The sequence below is a fragment of the Spermophilus citellus genome, assembly GCF_964194105.1.
Source record: "Spermophilus citellus genome assembly, chromosome: 9".
Taxonomy (NCBI): Eukaryota; Metazoa; Chordata; class Mammalia; order Rodentia; family Sciuridae; genus Spermophilus; species Spermophilus citellus.
The window spans coordinates 6,060,235-6,068,435 of record NC_138191.1 but is presented as its reverse complement, the minus strand read 5'-3'; positions in this window follow the sequence as shown (position 1 = coordinate 6,068,435).

The window sequence follows — 8,201 nt, the reverse complement described above, 5'->3', positions numbered from 1 at the left end:
GGACTCATAGCTGGGTATGCAGCTCAGGTACGCTCCTGGACCCCTGGCTCTTATGTAAGAACACAATGGCTGGGACGGTCTTTCCTGCAACCCTGCTCTGCACACGGTGGCAGGGCCTCCTGGTTCCTCTTTTCCTCCCAGAATCCCGCTGAGAGACGCTGGCCACCGTGATTAAGTGTCCGAGCTGCTGGGGAGCCTGTTAAGACACTATTGCTTTTCTAATTCCGGCTGAACATTGGTCTTGTCAATCCACCTACAGAGGTCGGGCTTGTTGCTTCCAATTTCAGGTGATTTCCATCTTGTCACTCTCCTTCCTTCCTCGGCCCATCTGATCCTCCGGCTCTTGGGCTGCCTGGTACCTCCTGGGAAGCATCCTGGCCGCCTCTGAGGCTTGGCAATTAGAGTCTGGGCTCCAGCAGGGAGGGCAGCTTTGGATTATTGCTGAGGAGGGAGAGCCCGTGGCAGTGTCCATAGCAACCCTCTGGCTTTCACCTTTACGGGAGAGAAGGAGGACAGGAAGCAGGGGAGGCAAGGGATGCCTGCCTTTCTCTACCACCCGCAGCAAGGTGCTGCTCCTCGGGGCTTGGCTCCCGGGTGTGCCCTGGGAGGGGGAGGGGAGGGGGCTTCTTTCCGCATTTGACACATTTGACAGTAGTGACTTGCAGTGGAGCCAAGGCTGGGAGCTGGGCTGGGGATGCCTGTGGGTGAGACGGAGGGAGGGGAGGCTGAGGCAGGCTGTGCCATTGGATGTTCAACTGCAGCTGAGAGACCAGGGGCCAGTTGAAGGGCACACATCAAGGAGACCTGGTTGGGGATCCAGCTTTGTCCTTAACCCGTGCGAGTTTACACAGGTCACCTCCCAGGTTGCAAGGCTTATTATTTTGCAAATAAAGGTGGGCCCTGAAGCATCTCTGTGGTCCCGTCTAGCCCTTTCATTCAAAGACTTTTAAATTGATGTCTTCACCTAGAATAGACAACTAGCCTCCCTTCTTTGGTAGCAAGAACCGAAGAATCCTAAATAATAGAAAATGCTTTTGCAAAATGTTCACAAAGGCATGGATCCAGTCCCGTGGAAGGAGGCTGGACATGGAGGCTGAGGGTTTGTTTTTGTTTGGGTGGGGGTCCATGTCTCCCAAGGTGCCTCGAGGGAGAAGCTATGTTCATGTGCCACCAGCAGAGGCCGCCAAACTCCTCACAAACCCTCCACAGGTTGCTCCGCCCCAGGTGGGTGAACCCAGGGTGAGCCTCAGCCAGTGGCCAGACATTTCCAGTGGGGAGCAGGACTTGGGGCCTTCAGGGCCTTTGCTCCTGAGCTTCTGACTGGCAGCTAGCTCACGGGGCTCTGGCCCAAACTTTTGGCCGGGTCCTGTTGTTGCTGTCTACTCTGACTCCAGGACCTTGGCTGCCTTTCTGTGCCAGGGGCTATAGCTGCCCTGGTTCTGGGTTGTTCCTTGGGCAGCTCAGGGGCCTGCTTTGGGTTTGGGAATCTGTTACAGACTTTTTCTTTTTTTTTTTTCCCCTCTGGGGACCAAGGAACTGATTTCTTCAGTGAGTCTTAATTGAGAGCATGTTTTGTGACAGGCACTGTTTTAGGCACTGAGGATTCAGCAGAGAACAAAATAGACAGAAATCCTGCTGAGTCTTCAGGGGATGGGGGATCCCATCATCTCTACTGCAGCGTGAGCTGGGAGAGGACTCAACACTGACCCAGCCGGCAGATGACAGGCTGTCTCCACTGACTTGGCCTCAAGCAGACACCTTTGGGTGGCCCCAGACTCTAAGAGTGAGGCTCAGATGCTAAGCCCTCACCGGCCCAGGGTCTCCAGATTCCCTCCCTCGGTCACTGGTCCTTGCCCTTGCCCAGTCCACGGGGGCAGCACTTAACAGTTTGCAAGTCTGTGAATGACTCCACTGATTCCCTGTGAGCCCAGCAGGGCATTGTGGGGACAGAGTTGGCACCCTGTGCCCATTTTCCATGCCTTCTTCCCAGATACACTTCTTTCCAGACACGGTATCAGCACCTTTCCTCTGACCCTGACCGCCTCCAGTAAATCAGCGTTCCCATCCGGACTGACTCATCGGGCCAGAACACCAAGTTCCCACAGCAAAACCATGGAAGAGGGGCCGGAGAATCAGGTATCCTAGTTTTCACAAACCAACTGTGGAGGGGCTTGGATGATCAGGTTTAGGCTCAGAGCCATGGTCATCATGGTCACTGGCAGGAAAATGGCAGACAGAGGGTCACAGCCCTGAGCGGCCCCCGGTGTGCTGCCCGCTTGCCCACGCCATCTTCTCCCGTGTGAAGACCAGCCGGCCTTCCACAGTCTCAGGGGCAGAAGATGGACATTCTTCCGGAGCTGTTCTCCAGCTGCCACCCGCGGGCTTTCCTGGAGGATCTGCCGCAGGAGGAATATCTTCTCTGGAGGTGGATTAGCCCCGTGGCAGTGACTGAGTGGACGGGGCATGGCCTGTTTGGCTCATGGCTTGGCCTCTTGCCTCCTCTGTGATTAAGAGCAAACCTGTCACCTTCTCTGCAGTTTGATGCCGCTTCCTCAGCTGTCCAGTGGGGCTGTGAATGCCACCCTTTAGCTATGGAAACCACAGATGCACAGAGTAGACCTCATAGCACGGGGTGGGTGTCCCTCCATATGTTCCCTTTCTGGTGACACCCCGACTAAAGCAAAAGCGTTTCAGCTTTTCTCCAGCAAAATGGGGGACTATGAGGAGATCGTGTGAAGCTGGGGAATCTTCCGTCTGCCGAGGTGGCTAAGAGTTGTGGTGTGTGGCCTGGTGGCAGGTGGATGTGGGTTGTCCCATTTCACTCTTAGGGAGGGTTGGGTGGGCTTTATCTATAAAGGGCCTCACCCTAGGGTCTGGATATCCAGGGACCCAGAGAAAAGGAGCCCGAATGGGAGAGGGGGTACTTGCGTCCCTGGCATCCCTGGTGGTCAGTAGAGCAGACCAGGGTCAAGTACTCCAGGAGGAAAATGGCCAAAGTCTCACTCATGTATAAACTCACTCATTTAGTTATTCAGTGCACACTTTGGGCACAGGGTGAGCCCCGTTATGTGTGTGTGTGTGTGTGTGTGTGTGTGTGTACTTCCCTCTCACCAAGGACCTTATGGTGTAAATCAAAAGCAGGGAGAAAAGACATGTACAGATAGCACCAACACAAGGAAAATGAAAAGTGTCCCCAGGGAGATACCAAGGACCAGAAAATTAAGAAAAGGGAATGACGTGGAGCTGGGAGAGCCAACAAAGGAAGGAGGTCGGAAGGCTTCTGGGACAGAGGTGACTCTGGTGCTGCTCCTTACATCCCAGGGGCGTGGTGGCCATTGGGAAGGCCTTCCAGGGAGAAGGAAGGAGACCCTGGTTCAAGTTCAGGGCTATTAGGTGACACTGAATGCATGACTTAGACTTTCTAAACTTCAGTTGAAGGAGGTGAGGACAACAGAGCCCCCTCCCTTCCAGGCCTGCTGGGAGGTGCAGAGGAAGTGATTTATTTGAAAGTCGTTGGAGAACTATGAAGTGCTGGGCAAATACAGAGGTTTGTATCATTAGAGCAACAAAGTTCCTCAGTAAGGGCAGAACAATGGTTGAATCTGGGGGAGCCCCTATGCCGTTCAGCCCAGGGCTGTCTCTGACTTATACGTACAAGGTCTGGTGAAAGTGGGGTTGATCTTTATGACACTGTCTCCAGAAGGCCAAGGACATCTCTCCAACCACTGGCTTTTATAGAACACGCACGATTATCTGTCATTGTATCCAACATCCATCCATCTACTCGTCGTCCATCTGTCCATCCATCCTTCCATCATCCACCCATCTGCCCATTCATCATCCATCTATCCATTGGCCCACCCCTGCATTCATGAGCCATCCATCCATCCATCCATCCATCCATCCGTCCATCCATCCATCCATCCGTCCATCCATCCATCCATCCATCCATCCATCCTCTATCATCCATCCGTCCATTCCTCTAATAAACCTTTAGTGAGTGTATTCATGGCCAGGCACCCTGCTCAGTGCCAGGGATACAGAACGAAATTAGACTCCGTCTGCTCTCAAGAGGTTCACACTTGGGGGAAAGACAGCCAGATAAACTCCGAATCACCACTTTCCAGTTAGTTCTACTTTTTAGGGATAAAAACATCTATAGACCACAGATTATGGAATTTTAAAGCTGAATGATCTTGGAAATCATCTCTTCTATCTCACTTATTTTACTGACAGGGAAATTGTGCTTGTCATTTGTTGTGAAAAGTGCTGCGACCTCTTTTTATTTACCTCCAAATGAACTCTCCCCAGTTTCCAGTTCAGTCAGTACGGTGGATCTCTGTGAAGCCTCCACTGTGCACCTGGTTCTGGGGACGAGCTGCAGACACAGGCCTGAAGAAGCCATCATTCCTGCCCTCAAGGAGGTCACAATCTGGGGACAGGACACAAACGACATGAGATGTACTGCTTCTCAGAGATTGAATAGACGAGGAGAGTGAGATCCCCGACTCGGAGCTCAGGGGAGGCGTCTTAGGAAGAAGACCTTGATCCGTGTCTTTAAGGGCAAAGGGAAACGTGTTAGTGAAGATGTAGGAAGAGCACGTCGGGGGAATGGCGTGAGCGACGTGGAGATGTGGAATAGCTGGTCAGCTCCCAGAGGCTGGTGATGCCGGGTCTTCAGGAGGAGGTGGTGAGGGAAGCTGTCGGAAAGGAGGGCAGGGCCGAGGACGCCTGAGGTGGAGCTGGTCTTCCTGGGTCTGGTGGACATGTCCTTGCTTACTCTCTGGGTATTCTTGAGGTAAGAAATTCCGCCACACCCCTGACCGCCATATTTGCAGACTAGAGAGGCCTAATGCGTCCACCTTTCATTTTGGGTCAGTGTGAAGGGTCATTGCTCATCCTTCAAGGCCTGGCCGCCATCTCCATAAAGCCTCCCTTGGCTCTCCTCTGCCCTCAGTGACCTCTAGTGTCACAACCATATTTTGTGGTCTGATTTGTTGTTCTCTCTCACCCCCAGAGGCACATAACTTGTTTCTTCAGTGAGGCCATAAGCTGAGGGTTGGCTGAATCTTAAAAAATTGGGTTTCAAAACCCATGTCAAGTGCTTGGATTTGGGGGTTGGAGGGCCTGGGTTTGATCCCAGAAATGCCACTAGTTGTTAGTAAGAGGGACCAAGTTTTAAAACCTGTGAATACATCTATTTTCTCATCTATAAAATGAGCAATGACCCTAACTCACGGGTTGTTGTGATGATGCGGTTGTAGTTGGGGATCAAGGCAAGAGCAGGGGACTTCCCGACCTTGGGGACTTGGACAGGCAGCAGTGGTGGAAGACATTTGAGCGCTGTGCATTGGAAGGGCAGATCAGAAAGGCTGACCGGAGAGGCCCTGGGCTGGGGCAGCTCCCCGCTGGTTCACTGACCCGTGGGCGTTTACCGTCAGGTTTGCCTCACTGGGGCTGAGAGTCTAGACTAGTGGCTCAAGGTCACACAGTGAGCCAGGGGCACAGCTGGAACTAGACAGAGGGCAGCAGGGGAGCAAAGCCTGGTCTCTGGAAGAGGGTGGGGGGGCGCAGTCTGGATCTAGGACGGGGCTGGGAGCAGTTTGGGTGCTCTGGATCGGCTTAACAGCCATCAAGACTCAACTCCTCTCCAGGACAAAGCCAGCCCTGATTTACATGTTTGCTGGTTTCTGTGGTGAAGATAACTCCCATCACGACTGATCTCAAGACACAGATGTGACACCGCTGAACACGGAGCCGGGAAGACATGGGCACAATGATCTTTCAAGAGCCAGTCCTGGCCAGCTGCAGGACATCCTGAGGGGTTCAGGGCTACCACCTATGGCATAGCCCCCCTACTAGTGACTCACCTCTAATATTCTCCTAAACGCCATGAGTAGGGACCTTTATTACTTCTGCGTGACAGAGAGGAAGCTGAGGACCAGAGGTCATCTTGCCGTGGCTATGTAGACATCCTGTGGCAGGCAAAGGCTCCAGACTGGAAAGTCTGACTCTGGAGCCCCGTCTCTCACCATGACCTTGTCCGCCTCCTGTTTAGGATGGGGTAGATCTAACCGGGGGTGGTGGGGAGCTGCCTTGGTAATGCCCTTTCCCAGATGAACTCTGCCTTCGGCTCTGGGGAGCTTGGACTTACCAAGGCTGTTTCTCACCCCTGTCTGTGATGGCAGGGCATGCTCTCACAGGAATAGACAGGGAATAGGGTCAGGAGGCTGGCCCGGAAAGGTGAGTCTAGACAGAAGGTAGCCCATGAGGTGGAGTGGGCACAGAAATGCCAGGGGTCTGCCCCCTTAATTGATTTTTTTCACAGGCTGGAAGTTGTATCAGGTATTAAAAGCCAATACTAACAGCACGTTTCAGTTAGTAACACCATATTAATGGTGATTTATTAGGAAATCATTAAAACTAAACAAGTGATCTGGAGCCTTGAACCAAACAGGTGGCTCTGTTTGGGGATGAGAGAGAGAGACAGAAATCAAGAAGACACACAGGAGGAGGAGGGCAGGCAGGGCTCCCTGCAGGGGGAGTGGTGGAAGATATCAGGGGCTCCGCACGGCCACGGGAAAACACAGGAGACCCCAGGCGTGCATCTGTGCCCCGGTGCAATGACTCCGTGTGTGTGTGTGTGTGTGTGTGTGTGTGTGTGTGTGTGTTCGTGACCACATCACTGATAATATGATAATCAAGATTATTGTGGAAGAAAATTTTAGTTGTCCAGGTGTCTGGGGGTGTGGCTTATAGTGATATGCAGGTCTGTTTTCACGGCAGATCAGGGATTGGAGAGGTGAGCAATGATACGTGGGAGGGGCCTCTGGGCTTGTTGGGTGGAAACTCTGCCCCTTCCTGACCTGGTCACTTGCTGCTCACTATTCAAGAGAGCTGATTTCAAAGCTCACTATGTGTGTGCATCTGTGTGTGCACAGGGCAGTGTGTGTATGCCTGTGTGTTTCCGTGTGTGTGTGTGTGTGTGTGTGTGTGCGCGCGCGCCTGCATCTCTCACTCTCCCTCTTCTCCTCTAGGGAAGGAGTGAACAGAAGCCAAAGGGTGATGGGGAACCAGAAAGCAGACAGGAAGAGGCCTCCCCTCCTTTTTAATTTTTTATCCTTTGTGATGCTGGGGATCAAATCCAGGGGCTGGTACATACGAGGCAAGCACTTTACCACTCAGCTACACCTGCAGCCCAGATGTCTTCAGACCCCAGGTGTGCTTGGGGGATTCCATAACAGTGTCTTTCTCTCTAATCCCTAAGTCTGTTGCAGTTTAAAATGGAAATAAATTCAACTCTGGTCCCAACCCTTTCGAACCCCCTGTGCACACAGTGGGAGCTTAATAAATACTTGATGATGATGATTCTGAACCTGGGAAGCTAGCAGCTGTTCCCAGCTCCAACTCTCAGAGCCCCATGGGGAAAATCAGGCAGGGGGTGACCATGGGGCGTCTTCAGTCTTTCTGCCAGATCCTCTAGTGACTCCATGCCCAGCTGCTAGGGAAGAGGCTGGAGCCGTTGTGCTGTGCGCCTCACACATCCTGCTTTGGAGAAGCTGGTTCTTCCTGGACCGATTCTCTCTGGCTCGTTCTCATCTGTCCTGTGAACAATGTTTCTTGAACATCCACTTTGAGAACTGGAGTGTCAGACTGACCCAAGTTCAAAATCCTAGCGTCTTTAATTACAAGCTGAATGACATCTGGCAAGTTTCTTAATTTGTCTGTACTTGAATGTCCTCCATCCTTTCTTTCTCCCAACGGTTTCCATTTGTAAAGGGAGAATGATGACATCATTTTCATGGGGTTGATGTAGGGGTTGGAAATGACAGAGAGGGGGTGCACATACTTTCCCCGAGCTCCATCAGTGGTAGGTGAGTTTATCCACAGTAAGAGGGAGTGAATTCCCTCTGCTTCTGTGACCTTGACGTGGCTACTCAACAGCTTCGAGCATCAGTTTTCTCCTTGGTAAAATGGGGACATAATGCTCGCCTCCTTGGGTGTTGGGAGGATGTACCTGGAATAAGATGTGTGAAACAATCTGTGCCTTAATAAGTGTTTGTCTTCCTGAGCTTCTTGCCCCTCACCATGGTGACAGTGCCCCTCCTGAGGACTGTCCCTCCTTCCCACTGTCCCCGCGGGAGCTTAACAACCCTGGTCACCGTGGGTTTGCGGGCTTCGGCCATACCTGTCACTGGAAA